This window comes from Carassius auratus, unplaced genomic scaffold, assembly GCF_003368295.1.
Source record: "Carassius auratus strain Wakin unplaced genomic scaffold, ASM336829v1 scaf_tig00008356, whole genome shotgun sequence".
Lineage (NCBI taxonomy): Eukaryota > Metazoa > Chordata > Actinopteri > Cypriniformes > Cyprinidae > Carassius > Carassius auratus.
The window spans coordinates 5,384-27,183 of NW_020523936.1; the positions used below are offsets into that span (position 1 = coordinate 5,384).

A 21,800-nucleotide genomic window follows, 5' to 3' on the forward strand; every position below is an offset into this window, starting at 1 on the left:
ATAAAAAAATAAATAAAAAAATTAATTAATTAATTAGTCACTGGATTTTGTTTGTTGCTGTCTAAACGGACACATTAAAAGCTACTTCAGCTATTTATTGTTCAGGTTATTTTTACACGAAATGACCCAGAAATCAAAACAAAGATAAAAATCACATGGGCTGATCTAAGACAACATATATATAATATATATATATATATATAATATATATATATATATATATATATATATATATTCCTTTTTCCAAAAGCAAATTAAAAAATCCATAATAATTAGGGAGGGGACGTTATTTCCTTAAAAAAGGACTTAAATATCTTAATACCAAGGACTTAAACTGGTCTTAAATCAAAGCAGGAAGTCAAGGCATTAAATGTTTCATGCACTGCAAAAATGAATATCTTCCCCTGTATATTTGTCTTGTTTTCCAACACAAATATCTCAACATCCTTAAATCAAGATACATTTACTTAAAATGCATAATTAAGAATTTTATTTTATTTATTAAAATAATAATAATAATAATATGGACACTGAACAAAATGAGGTGAATTTTATTATTAAACAAGACCAAATAGTTGCCATTTGTGAATTAAATCTTGTTTTCAGTTACATGTTTACAATTTTTCTGAGACCATTGGCAGATGATTGTTCTTGTTTTAATAATGAATCCAATTTCTTGTGACATTTTATATTAACCTGCATGAACTTGGACTTAAAAAGTGTTAAATTTACCTTCATAAAACCTTCGGAAACCATGTATAAGGTTTATTATTAGTATTAAATGTGCATAAATGTCGTCTTTTTGTTAATGAGTATTAAGGATTTATGCGGGATTAAACTTCTAGCAAAAATTTATGTTACATTTTGGAATATTCTTTGCAATTTCTTTCTTTGTGATTATAGTTGTCATGCAAAATATATACATTCACAATATACCCTAGGCCTGTTGGTGTGTGTTTAGCGATGGGTTGGACTAGTGCATGACGTCATGTGATTATCTCCAGCTCGAGCTCACACATCTGCACATTCAGTCCGGCGGTGTGGAGCGCTTGTGTGGAGAGCTGCGCGCGCCTCTACGAAGCGCGCCTGACAGAACGCGCGCAGCGCAACTGTTCTTGAGTTCTTTTTGCGCGTCAGCTTGTCAGAATCGAAACAGTTTGTGATTTTATGAATATCTGCGTGCACGATGAAAAGCTGTCACGCTGCAAGCATGAGACGGTCGCGTCCCCAGAGCGCACTGACAGCTCAAGTGTTTCAGTGCATGGCTGACACCACCTAACGCGTCAAGTCTGGAAAAACTAACCTGGCTGTCAGAAAGATGAACTCAGAATGGGTGTAACTCAGTCCAATGCAACGAAGGAGGATGCAAACATCACCATCACCTCATGGCCGTACACGGAGACGGCCGCCGCGTTCATCATCCTCGTGGTTACCGTAATCATTCTGGTCACCATCGTTGGGAACGTTCTGGTCATCGTGGCGGTTCTGACCAGCCGCGCTCTCCTTGCGCCACAGAACCTCTTCCTCGTGTCGCTTGCGTGCGCGGACATCCTCGTGGCCACGCTAGTCATTCCTTTCTCCCTCGCCAACGAGATCATGGGACACTGGTACTTCGGCAGCACCTGGTGCGCGTTTTACCTGGCTCTGGACGTTCTGTTCTGCACGTCGTCCATCGTGCATCTGTGCGCCATCAGTTTGGATAGGTACTGGTCCGTCACCAAAGCGGTGAGCTACAACTTGAAAAGAACCCCGAAGCGCATCAAGTCTATGATCGCGGTGGTGTGGGTCATTTCAGCCATCATCTCGTTCCCACCACTCATCATGACCAAGCACAACGAGAAGGAGTGTTTAATAAACGACAAGACCTGGTACATCCTCTCCTCGTGCCTGGTGTCGTTTTCGCGCCGGGGTTTATCATGATCACAGTCTACTGCAAAATCTACCGCGTCGCCAAACAGCGTTCGTCCACAGTATTCGTGGCCAAGAACGGGTTGGAGAGGCAGCCTTCCCAGTCCGAGACGTGCTTTGTGAGGAAAGATAAGTTTGAGAAAGTGTCTCCGAGCAGCAACAGCTCGGAAAGCAACCAGAGACAGGAGGAGCTGGATGATATCGACCTGGAGGAGAGCGCGACGTCCGACAACAAACCAAATAGCTCGCGGTTCTCCAAGCACAGGCGGGTGGACGGCGCGCGCACCTGCGCGCAGAGGACCTGCCGGATCTCCTGGGTTTCCAGTCAGGAGCAGAGCAGCAAACAGCTCGAGGTGGCGTCGAAAACCAAACTGGCACAGATGCGGGAGAAACGCTTCACCTTCGTTCTGGCTGTGGTCATGGGGGTGTTTGTTCTCTGCTGGTTTCCTTTTTTCTTCACCTACAGTCTCCAGGCCATCTGCGGGCACAGCTGCAAGCCGCCTGAGGCGCTTTTCAAACTCTTCTTTTGGATTGGTTACTGCAACAGCTCAGTGAATCCCATCATTTACACGATTTTCAACAGGGACTTCAGAAAGGCTTTTAAGAAAATCGTTTGCTTGACTGCGCAGCGCACCTAAGAGACTCGTATTTCGACTCTTTAAGTCAAGATTAAAATGCCTGAATGTCATCAGAATTTAAACCAAGAGGAATCTGCAAACTAATTATGTCCTTTTGCATAGCACTCTCATTAACTGTCATGCCCAATTTTTTTTTTCTACTTTTCAAATGCCTTTCAATGTATATACAAATTAAAAGTATGTAAAAAAACTAAAAAAAGAAAGAGAAAAAAAATTACATAAAACAACAGACATTGCATGTTTTTCATTATATGAGCTATCACGTCACACCATTTCCAGGTATTTAGTGATATATTTTTACTGTTTCAGATGTCAATTCCACCACAAAATGCTATATGAAATTGACAGAATTGTACTGTGATGCATATGCACTTTGTTTACTTGTTAATGGAGAAGTTAAAGGAGTGTGAAAAGTGTGTTTTAAGGAAGTTTGTCATCTAAAGTGTTAAAAGGACCACATGGCCAAACATGTTTATAGTTGAAGAAACAAAATCAGTTGCACTGAAAAGAAATGGTGTAGGATTTACTTTGAATTTCCACTCAGAAACGTTTTTAGTAAATTTAGCAAATACAAAGACATGGCATGTCACACATAAACATGACATGAACATGAAATTTAGAGATGAAAAACTGACTAGTATCTTCTTGTAAGATACCACGGTGCTGTGTTTTGGTGATTTTGTATGTAGCAAAGTCAGCTTTCATTTCCATTGTTTTATCATTTAAAATCCAACAAAATATGCTTGTGCTCTCTCTCTCTCTCTCTCTCTGTTTACTAATCCAATGACATTCCAACATTTTAAAAAGTGACTCTAGTGTGACTTAGGGCCTCTGATGTACATATTGTTTGTATATATTAAATAAGAAATATTTGACTTCCATGTCACCACAGTGTCAACACTCTCAAATAATATAAAATGTATAAATGTAAACAAAAATGATTAAATATTATATTATATACTGTACTGTATATTTTCAATACAACTTAGACTTCTATATACTGTACATTCCAGACTATAAACGCCAAATGACAGAATTTATGAATCCTAGTTTTGGGAGTAATACTGGTAAAGTGTTTATTAAAATGGAAGTGTCTGATGCATTAGTACAAGGTGGGAAGATTGTTACTATATAAGGAATTGTTTGTGTTCAGAATATGTCGTGACAGTATTAAAAATCCTATTTAGAGAATGTTGTTAAAGAGGCCGGGGCTAGTTGTCCGTCCCAAGGGCTATATCTCACTGTCTGTGATGTTTTGTGCCAAAGGGCCAACCATAATAGTTGATCCTAAACATCTGCCTTAAATTAGTATACATTTAAATGTAACAATAAAACAAGGTGTGAATTGTGTTCTCAAGTCAAGAGTTGAAGGTCAGGGCAAGTTGTCACAATCTTTGCTGCCCAAAATAATATATTTTTATATCTTACCTTGCACATTTTTGCTTTCAGGAATTGTTTACTGTTTACATTAGGCTGAAAAGCCTTAATAAGTTATTTAATGGAGTGATGGCTTACCCCACATAGCATGACACCTCAGCATTGTTATTAATGGTCTTCTATTTTTTTCCTGGAAAATAATTGTGCAAATGTTCAATAGCTTTGATACTCCACATTTTAAGATGTGTGCCTAAACTTTTATTTCAGTATAAAGAAATATAACTAACCCCGGTCTCTTCTGTATGTGGGAAATGTGTAATGCCTCAAGGATCTCAGCATCTGATCCTCCATAAGCAAAAAAAAAAAAAAAAAAAAAAAAGCTAAATCACCTTTGCCATGACTCTATTAAAAGCTCTTATTGACTATGAGAAACCAAAAATGACTTGTTGATAACACACGCACACACACACACACACACACACACATACACACAGAGAAGGCTGGTTTCTAATTCAAGAATGATAAACCTAAAATAAGGCTGATTCATACACATTGCAATCCATCATATTTTGTATCTTAATCTAAAGCCAGACAGGATATTCCTGCATTCAAGCAGGAGCGGCTGCTTAAGAGGTTTTATCTTAAAAACGCTGTTAAAAAAAGAGATGCAATATACTACTTTCCCGAAACCACTGTTATCACCCTTCACAACCAAAACAGCTTGGTTCATGCTGTCAAAAAAGGTTAAAGAAAAGTAAAATATCCCTATTGTAAAACAAACAAACAAATAACAGTCTGCTATAAATGTAGATCGATGTGAAAGTTCATGCTTAAATTGCATTAATGCAATGGATAGCTCACAACAGCTCCATCAAGCAGAATGCAATGGATGGATTATGAACAAGGCCATATGACAGCAAAACATAAAAATCTGTAAGAGTAAAATTGATATTGATTGGCAAACAGTGATTGAATGACTGCTGGCATGCAGAGTGTAAATTAATTATAACTCATCCCACACATGTGTTACATGTTTAATTGTGTTATCATGGTCACACATCTAATGTATAAAACAAATTGTGTGTTTATTCTTTTAATTGTGACTTTATTTCTCAGTTGCTTTATTTCTCTTGTCATTTGGACATTACATACTTACAGTGTTTTAAAATATAGTTTATTCCTGTGAAGCAAAGCTGAATCTTCAGTAGCCATTATTGTTTTCAGTGTCACGTGATCATTCTGATTTGCTGATTTGGAGCTCAGTTGTCATCATTTATTTTTGGTGCTCAGTTAATAATAATGGTATTTATTATTATTAATGTTGGAAACAGTTTTTGTTGCTTAATATTTGAGTGGAATGTGACAGTTGTTTTTTCAGGATTTTTTGATAAAACAAAGTCCAAAGAAACAGCACTTATTTGAAATAGAAATATTTTGTTAGAAATATTATTGCAAACTTTTGAATGATAGTATACCATGTTTTCCACACAAATATGAAGCAGCACAACTGTTTTCAACCTTGATAATCATAGGAAATGTTTCTTGAGCACACATGGGGCCACATAAAACCATAATCCAACCTCACTGGAATGCACTGCATGTGGAAATGTCAAGAAGAATGCTCAAGTGATGCAAAAAAAAGTTTGATTATCATTACATTAGAGTTAAAACAGGATCTTTTAATGCAGTGCGAGCGTCAAATAAGTTGAACACATGCTTTGTTAATTTCAACACTGTAAGATGCATTAACTAAGAAAAAAAAAAAAAAAGAAAGAAAATCCGATTGACACTTTCTAGTTTTTGTCCACAGTTTGGACTTAAAATATTTTTATTTGTATTTATTTTATTAATTGAAAGAAAAAAAAAAAAAAATACAAGACGTAGTAAGCCAGACGATTAACATTATTAACAGCAATTATTATATGATGCAGTCACACTTGTAGCAATATTTGTTAGTTCTGTTTGTTGATTCAGGGTTAGCATCATCTGGGGTCCTCTGAGGGGTCAGCATCATCTCTTCTCAGGTGTTCTGGATCCAGACTGGAGCTTGTGTAAATCGTGGCAAAACATAGAAACAAATAGAGACCTCATTAGCATAGCTGCGGTTCCAACTAAGTAAAATTAATTAGTTTAACCCAAGCTAAAGAATAATAATGCACATTTGATCAGATGCAACTGCAGTCACAATTTAAGAGATACATTAATCGAATGCTTGGCGAAAGAGATGCGTTTTTAATCTAGATTTAAACCGAAAGAGTGTGTCTGAACCCCGACCATTATCAGGAAGGCTATTCCAGAGTTTGGGAGCCAAATGTGAAAAAGCTCTACCTCCTTTAGTGGACTTTGCTATCCTAGGAACTACCAAAAGTCCAGCGTTTTGTGACCTTAGGGTGCGTGATGGATTGTAACCTCGTAGAAGACTAGTTAGGTACGCAGGAGCTAAACTATTTAGGGCCTTATAGGTAAGTAATGATAATTTGTAACTGATACGGAACTTAACAGGTAGCCAGTGCAGAGACTGTAAAATTGGGGTAATATGATCATATTTTCTTGACCTGGTAAGGACTCTAGCTGCTGTATTTTGGACTACCTGTAGCTTGTTTATTGAAGATGCAAGACAACCACCTAGAAGTGCATTACAATAGTCCAGTCTAGAGGTCATGAATGCATGAACTAGATTTTCTGCATCAGAAACAGATAACATGCTTCATAGCTTGGCAATGTTTCTAAGATGGAAGACTGCAGTTTTTGTAACATGGGAAACATGGTTTTCAAAAGAAAAGTTGATGTCTAATATAAAACCCAGATTTTTGCCTGTAGATGAAGTAACAGTACATCCATCCAATTGCAAATTGTAATCTACAAGATTCTGTGTACTGTTTTTTGGTCCAATAATTAACATCTCTGTCTTTTACTAATTTAATAGGAGAAAATTATTGGTCATCCAATCTTTTAAATTTTTAACACATTCTGTTAGCTTAGATAATTTAGAAGTTTTATCTGGTCTCGTTGAGATATATAGCTGAGTATCATCAGCATAACAGTGGAAACTAATCCCGTATTTTCTAATAATATTACCAAGGGGCAACATGTATACTGAAAATAGAAGGTGACCTAGGACGGATCCTTGTGGCACACCATATTTTACTGGTGATAAATGGCATTTAAGTAAACAAAATGGTAGCAATCAGACAGGTAGGATCTAAACCACATTAGAGCCTCCCCTTGAATACCTGTATAGTTTTGTAATCTGTCTATGAGTATGTCATGATCTATGGTGTTGAACGCAGCACTAAGATCAAGTAAGACTAGAAATGAGATGCAGCCTTGATCTGACGCAAGAAGCAGGTCATTTGTAATTTTAACAAGTGCAGTTTCTGTGCTATGGTTGGGCCTGAAACCTGAAAAATCTTCATACAATTGTTTTTTTTTTTTTTTTTTTTGTAGGATAGAGCTCAATTGAGCAGACACAACTTTTTCTAAATTTTTTGACATAAATGGAAAATTTTAAATAGGCCTATAATTTGCCATTTCACTAAGATCAGGTTTTGGTTTCTTAATAAGAGGCTTAATAACCGCCAGCTTAAATTGTTTTGGGACATGACCTAAAGATAACAATGATTTGATAATACTGAGAAGCGGTTCTTCGCCTACAGGTAACAACTCTTTCAGTCTAGTATGATTAAAACAATGAGTGGCCCGGTGACATTTTGTTTGACTACAAAAGGGTTTATTAGGTCAGTAAACGCAAGTCCTAATGCATCATTTGTATTATCAATGTGAATATTAAAATCTCCCATGATTAGCGCCTTTTCAACTGTAACTAGAAGGTCTGAGAGGAAATCTGCAAATTCTTTTAGGAATTCTGTATATGGCCCTGGTGGTCTATACACAGTAGCCAGAGCAAGAGATACAATAGATTTATTTTCCATGTCTGATACTGTAACATTTAGCAGAAGTATTTCGAATGAGTCAAACCTGTATTCTGTTTTCTGGGTAAGACTGAGAATTTCGCTATATATTGTTGCAACACCTCCGCCATGACCAGTCTGATGGGGCTCATGCTTATAACAGTAGTTTGGTGGAGTAGACTCATTTAGACCAATATAATCATTTGGTTTTAACCAGGTTTCAGTCAAGCACAGTACATCAAAACTATTATCTGTGATAATTTCATTTACAATAACTTCTTTGGGTGTGAGTGGTCTAATATTTATGAGCCCAAACTTTTATTTAAAAATTTTTGGGTTTAATCACGATACTATTTTCTCTAGATCCTAAATTAAATTTATATTTTGACCTCACTATTCGGGGAACAGACACTGTCTTAATAGATTGGACAGAGCAAGTACTTCTATCATTTGAACGTGTAAAACAAAAATCATCATAATAGCTATTTGAGAATTGGCTTACTAGTCATATGGAGCGAAGTGTTCTGGAGATGTCGTCAGCTGGGGTGCAGGCCATTAGTGCGAAAAAGCCTAGGATGCTCCCAGAAAAGATTTCAGTTATTAACAAATACCAGTTTCTGTTCTTTACACCATGACCACAACCATTAATTTAAAGCAACAAGTCTACTGAACCTGAGAACACGAACACAAGGGAAACAATGAGTGTGCACTTTACCTTCGGCTAACGTAGCACAGACTCCGATGATCACAGCGTTACGTCCCGTCTTGCGGAGGGGGAGAACCGGAGGGGGAGAAGTCGTCGCCTGGGGCCTGGCTCGCGTCCTCCGCTGTAGATGCACCCAGGGTCCGTGGTGTCTTGGCGTTGAAGTGAAGGACATCTGGGAAGATTGCGTCCTGGGTGCACTGGACCTGTGCAGAGAAACACACGGAGTAGACGTGGTGGGACTGTTAACAGCATGCTGTATACTTACTCCGGACTCGTGAGCATCAGCCCGGGAGGTTTCCAGCACGGCTCTCTGCTCTCTCAGCTGGGCATGCCTCACCTCCAGGTCGCAAATCTGCAAATCCACAGCCTCCAGCTCGAGCTGCATTCAGTGCAGCTCTGTGTCCTCACCTGCAATCAAAGATAGACATACATCTGCCATTAAAGCAAGTAACAGTGAGTAAAGCAATGGTAATGTGTGTGAATAGAATATTAGCAATGCAAGTACGGTTAGCCGCAACCTCGTAGCCGATGTTAACGGGCTACAAGCTAATAGCGGACCCGGGAGATCAAAATAAAACTAGTGACAACAAGGTGCTCTGATTGTTTTTGCTGTAGAATACGATAGAGGATATATTCACACGTTATAGAAAGGGAAATTATGGTGAATAAAATGTATTTTTAAGATAAAAAATAGTCAATAAAAAGAATATAGTGACAGAGCTCAAACACAGTACAAATGGCAACAACAATATTTTATATATATATATATATATATATATATATATATATATATATATATATATATATATATATATATATATGTATATATATATATATATATATATATATATATATATATATATATATATATATATATATATATATATATTCTAACTAAATGTCTACATTTCTGCACAGGTGTGTTGTGTGTGACAGATATCCAGCTACATAATGGCAGTTCCTTGCAGGTGAGGTGAGACAGCCAGCCTTCATCCACACAACATGTTTGTGCTCTCAAACACATATTCTGCACACTCAAGCCTCAGAAACAGGGAAAGTCAGAATCTATTTTGTCACATCAGTGTCACAAACAGGTGGACGGCAGCTTTTCCAGTGGGATTTTATCTAAATATGTGAATCTTGTGAAAAGTGTCAAAATTTGTTTTCACCCCCAAAATAAATAAATAAATAATACAAAGCTTATTCTTTTGCATCTAGATATTATTTTATGACAACAAATTCTCATAAATTATGTACACACACACACACATCCTTTTTAATAAATAAAACATTATCTGTGTATTTAAGATTTATACAAGGGCACATTTTCAATAATAAAAAAAAAATCCAGATGTATCATATTCATTTGAGTATATTATTGTAATGCAAATTGAGGAAATTGAGGAAATTCATATATTCATATAATGAAATAAAATCAATAAAATCAAATCAATAAAATAAACTAGCTTCACTTTTTCTTTTTTCTTTTTTCAGGGTGAAATAATTTTCATGAGATTCACCTTACCATTAATGGATAGATTGATGGATGGATGGATAGATAAATAAATCAGATAAATAAAGTAAAATAAATAAAACTTCAAATTTCTGGTGAACCTGTTTTCATGAGATTTAAGAAAGAAAGAAAGAAAGAAAGAAAGAAAGAAAGTAAGTAAGTAAGTAAGTTATGGTTCTAAACAGTGAAACTGATTTTTTTAAATGTTGCATTATTAAAATAAAAAAAAGAACAAAAAATGAAAAAAAAATAACTAAAATAACTAAAATGCACATGCAAAATGCGAACATGAAAGATGCAATAAATGAATGAATTAGAGAATGAACAAATGTTCTAAAGCAGTGAAATGGCTTCACTTATGCAAATAATGTATTTTAATTTTGGGTCAAACCTGTTTTCATGAGATTCACCCAAACACTAATGGGTTAATTAGCCTGTAAACAAACAAACAGGCAAAGATCACACAGAATATCAATATTCTCCCATTTCCCATGATCAGCAAATCACAAATAGAAACCACAGCATGGTGTCTGGAAGTCCTCTGGTGAAGCACAGGGCTGGAAACACTGACCTGACACTGGACTTACAATCAATGCTCTATTTTTATCTGTTGTGGAATTTGTTTAATGTCCTTCTTCTGTGGATGGGTTTGGCCCAGATCCAGCCATGCTGGGCTAGAAATCCCACACCACACAGAGTTCAATGCATGAGAAAAACAGGACCTCTGATTGCCTCTGGTTTCCTCACGCACCCTAATAATTCTGATCTAATTGACTCTGTAATGCTGACAGAATCTGACATTATTTCCTTCTACAATACATTTGCATCTACCGTATTTAACACTGGGGAGGTGCTGATTATAATTTAAATTCAATGAAATGTGCAGACTTTGTGACTACACTGATATTAAAAACACCATTCCTTTTCAAACAGTGAAAAATCTTTTATTAATATTAGTGTGAAAAATTATAACTAAAGGTAATTGTGACTTATCCCACAATCGTAATCTTATTACTCACAATTTAGATTTTTTTCCATCATAACTGAAAGTTTGTATCTTGCAATAGCAAGTTTTAAACACAAACTCATAATTAAAATCTTGCAATTCTAACTTTAGTTTTTCTAGGAATTATGACTTTCCTCAAATTTAAATTTACATCTCGCAATTCTTTTTTTTTCTTTTTTTTTCGCTACGGAATAAAAATAAAAAAGCCAATTACATCTTACAACTTTTTTTTCAGATCTGAGAGTTTATCTCACAAACCTTGCAATGCTGTTGTTTATTTTCACAATGGAATGGAAAAATAAAATAAGGCAATTGCATATTTTTATCTGATACTATTATTGATTTTAAATATCACAATTTGACTTTTCGCAGAACTACAAGTTAATATCTCTTTTTCAACAAACATTTTTAACATTCAATTTCTTTTTACTTTGGAATTGCGAATTAGAATTGCAAAAGAAAACAACAGAATTACATTCTTTATATTCATTGATGAAAATAAGCTTCCAGAACTAATTAAGCTGCAGAAAAAAATATTATGTAGATGGAATGATGCATAAAACACCTCATTAACTGACTTTGACTTACAAAGCTCTCAAATCATGCTAAAAAAATTGAAGACTACACAGATCTTTGAAGATACTTCATGGAGCACAATTCTTTGACACAAAGGGGCACGTATTGGATCGCCGAAATCACACGCAGGACAGCAGGACGTGCTTCCAGCTTGGGAAGAATATGCAAATACACACAGAGTCTTATGCTGAAGTCCCTGATGAAGTCCTCTCATGCAATCTGTTTTTGCATCATGCCAGCACTCCGGTTTTCAATACTGCCAAATGCATGACTAGCAGCAAAGTCCCCTGCCACATCTCGTCTCCCAGCTCAATTATCTTTCTAATCAGCTGCTTCATTGCCTTGAAAAGAGATACAACACTTTCAATTATGTTTTGCGATTTTGCTTTGTTCTGTTATATGGGGAGCAATCATCCAGTGCATGTTCACATTGTTCGCGTCTCGTGGGCTGTTTCTCAATCTCCCCCAAAACCCATTGAGCTTTTGGCCTCCACCAGCATGATTCATTTCACTTTCTCAAGAGCCTCGGTTTTAAAAGTCTCTCTCATATCTGCTGTAAACAATGAGACAGGGCATTAGGACCAGTTGCGCTCATCCTTTTCCTGTCTGTCCTTCTCTATCACTTTGACACAAGTAATGAGAGATCCAGACACAAGAGGAAAAAGAGGAAAACAATTCCAGATGCCAATAATAAAGGGATACCATAAACAAAGGAAGGATACACACATGATTGCATGGAGAAAAAGACTATCAAGATAGAAATGCAGAGGAGGCATTGATGGGTATTTCAGTTGACACAGGAAGATCTTTAGAACAACAGGAAGTGCTTGAAGCAGCAGTAGGTGTGGGCAGCATGACAAAAATATACAGCATGAGTCACTGTTACAATCCAGACATGATTTAAAGTGATAGTGCGCCCAAAAATGACAAGTCTGTCATTGTTTACACAGTCTTATCTAGTAAATTTCACAAACAATTACACAGAAACAGCAAGTAACAGATCGAACCAAAACAGGTAGAGCTACTGAAATTGATCAACTTGATCAACACTTTATTAAAGGGGGGGTGAAATGCTCGTTTTCACTCAATATCCTGTTAATCTTGAGTACCTATAGAGTAGTACTGCATCCTTCATAACTCCAAAAAGTCTTTAGTTTTATCATATTTATAAGAGAAAGATAGTCTGTACCGATTTTTCCCAGAAAAACACGAGCGCCTGGAGGCGTGGCGTGTGGGCGGAGCTAAAGACTTGCACAACTCCGTTGATGCTCTGTAAAAATAAACTCCATCCACTGGTCCCTTAATGCTGTTTTTTTTTGTGGGGGCGGGGGTTAATCTGTGCAGGGTTGTCTTGCCCTGGCAACCAAAAACACACTTCTTTTGTGACATTTCGCGACGTTCTCGCTCTGATCAGTGAATGCCTCTGCTCTCAGTGCTCTGCTATACGGGAGCGCACGCTCTTTCGGCAGAAGTGCCCTCAGGACCCATATAAGGAAATTCCGCTCCATCTAACGTCACACAGACCCATACTCGAAAAAAACTTTCCGAAACTTGTGACAAACTCCTTCAAACTGTCACGGTTGGTAAACCGTGACCACGGGTTGCTTACACTTTGTGGTGAATTCTGTGTGTTCTGCGTCTGCACTGATTAGTTGTGGGCGTCTCCGTTAATTGTATCAGCAACAGCGGCCACTCATTACCAGTGATGTCTGTAACGCGTTACTTAGTAACGGGTTATTCTAATCTGACCACTTTTTTCAGTAACGAGTAATCTAACGCATTACTATTTCCAAACCAGTAATCAGATTAAAGTTACTTAACCAAGTCACTGTGCGTTACTATTTTTGTCATTTTTCCTTAATAAAAATGTTTATTTCTTCTTGCATCTCGGGGAGTGAAGTCACGTATGCGACAAGTCACTTTTTCAGCATGCATGAAGTTCACGTCATGTGTACGTGCCACGCAGCGACACAAACGTAAACAATGGAGGGAGGCGAGAGATGTGCGTTTTCTAGATGGAGATAGTCGCTATTTTGAGTTTGTGTCAGCTAAAGATGACAACATTAAGGTCCGTTGTACACTCTGTGCTGGCGGCGATAAAGTGTTATCTAACGTTAGCTACAAAAAAACTATGTCGAATTTGAAAAAAACATTTGGAGTCGCAGCACTGCACAGTCAAAGTCACACCAGGTGATGAGAAGCAGGGAGCAGGAGGTACCCGACCACCTAAACAACAAAAGCTGGACTTCTGTGCAAAATCAGTAAGTGGGGGAGAGTTGAAGAAGTTAGTCGGGCAGTTTGTTGTGGAGGAAATGCCATTAAATACGGTTGACTCGCCCTCATTTCATGCCATAATAAACAAGATCCCTACCACTGTCAATGCCGCGCTGCCTCACAGAACAGCTTTTTTTTTCTTACATGAAGGAGGAGTATTCAGTGATAGAGAGAAATCTAATATTTTAATATTTAATATTTTAATAGTATTTATGTTAAGTCAAGAAAGACTGCCTTTATTTTTTGTAAAAACATGTATTTTTTCAGAAAATAATTTTTAAGTTAAACTTTGTCAGGAGATAGATTGTGGATGTTACTGTTAAAAATACACTTCCAATAAAGTGAGTGTTGGCAAAACCGGTTGTCATTTTTATGTTGTCGGCAGCTGCTGAATGTAACTAATAAAGTAACTTGTAAAGTAACTTAGTTACTTTTAAAATCAAGTAATCTGTAAAGTAACTAAGTTACTTTTTAAATCAAGTAATCTGTAAAGTAACTAAGTTACTTTTTCAAAGTAACTGTGGCAACACTGCTCATTACTCATCCACTATATAATGGCTTGTCTCACGTCTTGTGTTTGTGAGATCGTTGTTTCATGTCGTTGTGTTCACCCCCGTCTGGCTTCTGTGTAGTTTGCGTTTGGATGTCTGTGTTTCCCCAGAACCTCATCCACTCTCCACACGATCACTCAGCCACGGACACTTACCTTCGGCTCTGTTCCCCGAAGTTCCTGTGCCACTCTCTCCTGCTGCCTCACGCCGTCAACACCCGGACTCCTCACCTGCACTCCATTAACGTCTGGACTTCTCACCGCCTTAATCATCCCTCTGGAGTGTTCCCGTATCATCGTCTTTGTGTGTCTTTGTACAATATCTCATCATCTCATTAAATACGTTAACTCGCTATTGTTTCCAGACTGTCCTTTCACCAGCCGTCACACAAACGTACAACTTAATTTTTTAAACTTTGTCCATGTTTAGCTTGGGAATCCAACTCTTTAACAGTATAAAAAACTCAGTATGCATGAAATAGCATTTCACCCCCCCCCCCCTTTAAATATTAGTTCAGCCAATAATAAAAATTATGTAATTAATAACCCTCATGTTGTTCCAAACCCGTGAGACCTCCGTTTATCTTCGGAAACCAGTTTAAGATATTTTAGATTTAGTCCTCTCTCCATTGAAACTGTGTGCACGGTATATAATGATGCATATAATGATATTTTCAATGCTTCAACAAATAATAAGCCGATTTATCACAAGGAGGCAATACATGAGAAACACAAACAATACGAAGTTTCAAATATTGTATAGAAAAAAAGAGGTTAGGGAAAAGAAATGCTTGTTTGCAGATGCAACTTGCTTTGAAATTAGTTTTTCTAATGCACTGACATTCAAGACATTGATTTAATCCACTACTAATGCATTACTTTCAATAAAAAAGCCATAAGTGTGACATAATCAGCTAATGCAGCTCAGTCTAACCCAGTGCTTGTAAAAGTCACAGCCTGCTGCACACAGAACTATCAGACTCTACAACATTGAGAATCAATTTAGTGGATTTTATTTTTATTTTTATTTATTTTTTGGTTCACAAAACACGGTTTCTGACCACCTCAAGGCCAACTTTTCAAATCCCTTCATACGGATAAAAAGTACTTAAAATATATACTTTTTTTTTTTTTTTTGAAGACAAATCAACTCACAGTCTAGCCATCAAGGAAAGAAATAACATCCAGACATTTCGTTTTACAAAGAAAGACTGCACTTCTCATCACATTTCTCTCAAAAAAATTATTCATAACACTTTTCATCCTCCACATTCAAGTCAAAAATCCAGGTTTGAAAATTTTATACATGGATGGTACTGGTATTTTTAACTCTCTTTTTTATTATGTGTAGTCATTTATAAGAACAATAAGTATGATGCCATGACTTAGCAGCACCTTTTACCATGACCATACTCACAGTGTAGCACAGTTTCTCAGCTTACTTACTGCTTGTTAAGATGACTAGCTGTCAAACTCTTTCTCTGACTTGGTCAACTGGTTTTGTTTGGTGATTTGATGGTTAACAGATGGAACTAAGCCCATCCAGACATACAGGCATCTCTCAAGCACATCTCCATCATAGATCTCCAGTTAAGAACCAGTGACTACAGCAGATTCCTGCAGAAATAAAGGAATAAAGGATCTGTTTAAAAAAACCTCAAGGCATTTCTTTACAGGAAATTCAAAAAGAAATGTTTGCAATGAACTAAAAGTCAGAGACACAAAATAGTACTTTATAAGCACTAATAAAAAGCCAATATGTTAATAATAGACATGCAAATAACCAACTCGTTATTAGTGTGAATTGGACCCTATACTAAAGTGTTACTGTAATTCCTTTAGAACAATGTAGTAACACTGGAGTCATTACTATCAAAGACCTTACATATATCTCAAAAGCTTGAGACAATGATGTCAGTCAATATTAGAGAGTTATAATGCTTTTCACTTTAGAATACTGATCCAAATAATTTGTAGTTCCCTTAAAATGATTTAGTAATACTTGAGTCATTGCTAGTGGGTTTATTTTGAATGGCTATTTTAGAATTATACATTATGCATAATCCACATTAATTATGAACCTGTATAGTAGCTCTTAGTGTATATATATATATATATATATATATATATATATATATATATATATATATATATATATATATATATATATATAGTAGTTACTGATTAGCTGATAGTGAGCTACCACTGTCAACTGAGCACTACTTAATCAGAGTTTCTTGTTATTTAATAGTAGTTACTAGAATGTTATTAGTGCATTAGTTATTTATTCCTGTGTAGTTATTAATTAACGACAGAACAGCATTCTAAAGTGTATCCAATATTATGTATATAAACTCACTTGGGCTTCTATAGATACTTACATCAATCCACAACAGAATCAGACCTGATCACAACAGATAATAAATATATATTATTATTTTTTTTTTTTTACATCTGGAACCTGACCACATTCTTTGTTTCTGTGTGCCTTCGTAATTCTTGCATGTGTTTGTTTATGTGTATGAACATTTCAATCTGTGTGAAGAGTCTCTGGAGGGGCTGTGATTCATCAATCTGGCAGCGCTGTGAGTTTTGTGAGTGGGTATCATGGCGGTGCCCACAGAGAACAGAGGGGCGTTAGGATGAAAAAATAAACACACACACAAACATGCACGGCACGCTCACAACATGAACATGCAGAAAGTTTGTGTGAAAAAGAGACACTTCCTGCAGGATCATGTCAAATAATTTCAGCTTAAATCAATATTTCATGCCATTTATTTTGGAAAGCAGCACAGCAATAAGTGGGATAATGAACAGATGGCACATTGATTTCACAAAATAAATCCCCTCACACTCACAATAATTTTCTTAGAATTTTTGACTGTACACTTAGAGAGAAAAAAAAGGGCCAAAACCATCTAAACATTCCTAAATCAACATACATAAACATGAGAAGCAAAACTAAAGTATTAAGTCCCATTTCAAAATCAAGTGAACTTATACTTAAATCAAGGAATTAATTAAATCATTGTGATGGTTTTTATGATAACTGTACATTACCCTTAACATGCATTTTACGTAGATTGAAAAATGTGGCACTTTATCATTTTAACACACGCATGTTTGTAAATATATTCTCATTTTCTTTTTAATAGAAATAAAACCAAAATTAAGCATTTGGAGATGACCAGAGAACTTTCTGTGAACATTTTCTATAATATTAGATTATATTGTCTAAGTGCTGGGGCAGAGGAATGTCCCATGCATTCTTTATGGTACAATTTTGCAAATCATCAGAATATAGGCTATATACTAAATGAGGCTGCTATGGATTTTCTAAATAATTCAGCAGCAGATTTAAAGGACCATTATGGAAGCCAATTTTCACCCAGGATAGGAAACAGAAGCATTTTCTTAACCCTGACCAGAAGTTTACCTGATAAAGTTAATCTCTTGCTCATATTGCAAAGACGCTTTCATTCACAAATGTATGTAGAAGAAACTATGCATTTTTTTCTGCCCTAATAACTGCCATGAAAAAAACGAGACAAATACCACCCTCATTTTCAAAAACCTTGAACGAAACCACATAATTTACTCACCCCATATCATCCAAGATGTTCACGCCTTTCTATCGTCAGTCGCAAAGAAATAAAGGTTTTTGAGGAAAGCACTCCAGGATTTTTCTCCATTCAATGGACTTCAATGGTGGCTAACAGGTTGAAGGCCCAAATAGCAGTTTCAGTGCAGCTTCTACAGTCTACACGATCCCAACAAAAGAATAGGGGTCTTATCTAGCAAAATGATCTGTCATTTAAAAAAAATATATATACTTTTGAACAACAAATGCTTGTCTTGCACTATTTTATAGATCAAGATTTATATAAATTAGGTGAATGATATTATTACACGTATGTTCTATGTAATGTTAGGTTATTTCATGTTCAGTGCCTTGTTTGACATAGTCTTACTCAGTTCTCCTGTTGTCGATTAATTATCCTATTTGTCCTTGTTTGGTTTAGTATTTATACTCCTGTGTTTTCTGAGCTCATTTGTCCTGTCTCAGTGTGTTGTTTAGATTTTTTTTTTCTCTAAAGCCTGGCTCACTCTGTGCGATTTTGGCCACAATTTGGTTGTCTGAGACAAAATTTGAAAACCTTAAGAGATTTCTATAATCCTCGGCTAAAGTCTGTAGTCTAAAAACATTGTCTTATAAGTAATGTTATAACATAACTGCTGTATTCTGCATATTCTCCAGGCATTTACTGCAATACGGTATACCAGATCATCGTGGCAGATGTGGACTTTTAAATTATTCAGCAGAAAAGGCTCAAAAGATCATTATGAGAGAGGCTTGAGGGAGGAAATTAGATATTATGTTTTCGCTTTTCAAAGTACCTGACCCTGACCGAAGTTAAGTGTTTTCTTAGGAAAGTTGGACTGTTGAGGAATTCACATCATTTTATCTGCTGGATAAGAGTTAAAAAGCACATTAGTTCTATTGAGTCAGTAATTTAACTGTTAGCAGCATGTAATTATGTAAGATAACGTAACACTCACAGTAAACAAGGATAAACAAAGCAACAAATAATTGAAGCAGATTCTTCCGTGGCAACGCTTGTTGTTTATAGGTGATGGCACAAATACTGTGTTCATGCATTGGTAGGCCAGACATCTGAAATGACTCTGGTCAGTAAAAGTGCAATTTGTCTTCTCCGTGTGTAAGATTATTACTTTTAAAACCTGATATGTTTAAAGGTCATGTTATTTCTGTGCTTGTAGCAGCAGAAGTGCAAAAATAATGTTATGTCCCATTATAGTTTCTCTACTTGTTATGCAAAAACAAAAAAAAATAAATAAAACAAAATAAAATCTTCACATTCAATATGGGAGATAGAAGGGGGGGGGGGGGGGGGGGTATTATTGATATTAAAGGACAGATGGTTTTAGCAGATGATTTTCGTTTTATTTCAGTGTAAAATTTTAGTAATTTGGAGGTGTGTTTTTTTTCAGTTTTAGTTTAGTTGTTTTAATGCATCAAGACAAACCAAATGAAAATGTGAAAAAAAAAATAAGTTTAGGTTTTTATATTATATTTCAGGTAAGTTTAAGTAACAAAAATCATGTTATGGTTTTAGTGAACTATAATAATAAAGGCAGTGCTGAACAATAACTTATTAATTTTACATAATTTTATATTTCATATATAAACTTACATAATTTTATATTTCAACCAGAGATAATGGACTATTTTGGAAAATTCTATGCTTACATTTTGTTACAATTAGTTTTTTGTATATCAATGAATCACTATAACCAAAGCCATCATTACCATCATACAAAGGATTTTAGAAAAATGTCATATCATAGGCAAAACAATAATCCACTTTATTATCACATCCATGATAGACGCATTCAAACTTATGAGATCTGAGTCTGAGATCACATATATGTTCAGGGTTACACTGATAAAGGGAACAGACTGATATGTTTTTCTATCCGACTCTAGGGATCAGTACTTTATCAAGGTTTATTGCTGTTAGTCGGCCTGTGGCGCTATACAGCTGTTCAGGTACAAGAGCTCAAGTGAAGCGCTAACATCGATATTTAAAAAATACGATGTGGTTTCTCATTGGGGTTTAGATTTAATTTCATGCAGACAGATGTGAAAAGAACCGCCCTGCTCCGCCATGTCAGTTTTGTTTCAAATTCACTAATTAGTGGTTACTTTAAAGACAAAGACTTATTACTGCAAACACGGCACTCCCTACTGAGAAACAACAGAAGCTTATGTATAGTACAAATAATTGCCTAGCGTGAGATGTCAGACTCTTATGTGACATGTCTGGTTTGTTTGGACTGTTGCCCAAACCAGCACACCTGCAGAGCATCATATTTACCTGTGAGACATTCACAAGTCAAACTACCTTTTACTAACTGTAACTACATTTCATTTGCTTTAGTTAAGAAGTTATAGTATAGTTGTTATAGTACAATTAGTGGTGGTATCCAGGGTGTCGCCATGTGGTTGCTAAGGTGTTCTGATTGGTTTGCAGCATATTGCTATGAACAAACTCTATGGTCAAACGTAGAGATCCTCTCTATTAAATCTAAGACACAACGTTTGGTATTATGCAATGAGATGCAGTGACATTTATGCCACATACACACTGCAGCAAAAAAAAACAAAAAAAACTAATTTTTAAGGATGCTCTTTATAGAATGTTCAAAACCTGAAAAGCAAGAAACCAACTTCCATTACTTGAATTAATAAAACACTCTGTCACAACTGTTAGCAACTATTATTAATCTGTGTGAAGAAAGCTTGTGGTTTAAATAATTATAACCTGACTGAGGCTAGCTCCAAAAGAAAGAAAAAAAAAAAAGAAACTCTGTGACCAATCACTGGAGATCTGAAAGTTTGACTCAGTAGAAGGCCAGGCTTATGTAAAGGGTATTTATCCAAACCTTGAGAGGGATCCAGTCTGGGTCAGAGATTTGTGAAGACATACTCAATCAAAGTGGACATCTAGAACAGAAAAGTAAAAAAAAAAAAAAAAAAATAAAAAAACTCTAATCTCACGTGTGTCAGTTTAAAAACTCCAATACTAAAATTTATTTTTGCATTTATTTAACTTATAATGTTTGGAAAGACTTGCACAATGATTAAATTACTTATTAGGCACCCAGCTAACAAAATACCGTTTTGCTAATGTTTCCTCTGGGTTATAAAAATGTTGTTCAAAACAGGTTGAAGGTCCAACTAATGGAAAATTAATGCTAGAGATTTCTTCTGACAGCATAATCTCTGGCGCTCTCGTCCTCCAAGCTCAAGGAACTCATATTATTCGTTGCCTTTGTTATGACTGTTTTCATGTGGGTGTGTAGTTCTGCTTGCACTATTCTGCATAAATATGCCGGTATAGCCTCCATTCATTTATTTTTAATGATAGCCAACATTACAGCCCCGCGTGCAATGTAGCTCACAGTCACTGAATGTGTATGGGTTGATAAGGTAAAACTGCGGAAAAGTTTTTATTGCATTTGTTTTTAACGCATCTTGACTGTCATACAGTCTGGCATTAATGACAACTGAGATTCCATAGTGTGACATGATCATCATGTTTGTACAGTGTGACCAGTACAATCCTAAAGGACTTTTTTTTAGAAGTTTAGATTAAAGATTCTTGTTGCCTGATCATTCGTCTCTGTGAGCTATTGATACAATGTACCATTACAGAAGAACGGAAGTTATCTTCTAAAGTGCTAGATTCAACAAGCGGAATCAAGAGCCGGGAGAGACCATTGAGTCATTACAGCAGCTCATTCACTTTGCCG

General features: G+C 36.1%; 1 long non-coding RNA gene and 1 pseudogene across 1 annotated transcript; one reads left to right on the plus strand and one right to left on the minus strand.

The window, feature by feature from the left end:
• The first annotated feature begins 801 nt into the window (after window positions 1-801).
• On the plus strand, window positions 802-2,736 carry LOC113071871 (alpha-2 adrenergic receptor-like; annotated as a pseudogene).
• A 3,196-nt stretch (window positions 2,737-5,932) lies between these two features.
• LOC113071867 (uncharacterized) lies at window positions 5,933-20,984 on the minus strand. The gene is made up of 3 exons (XR_003280254.1): window positions 20,931-20,984; window positions 8,337-8,948; window positions 5,933-5,969 (listed from the first exon to the last, which is right to left on the minus strand). It is a non-coding gene; the product is annotated as an uncharacterized LOC113071867 (long non-coding RNA).
• Between the last annotated feature and the right edge of the window lie 816 nt (window positions 20,985-21,800).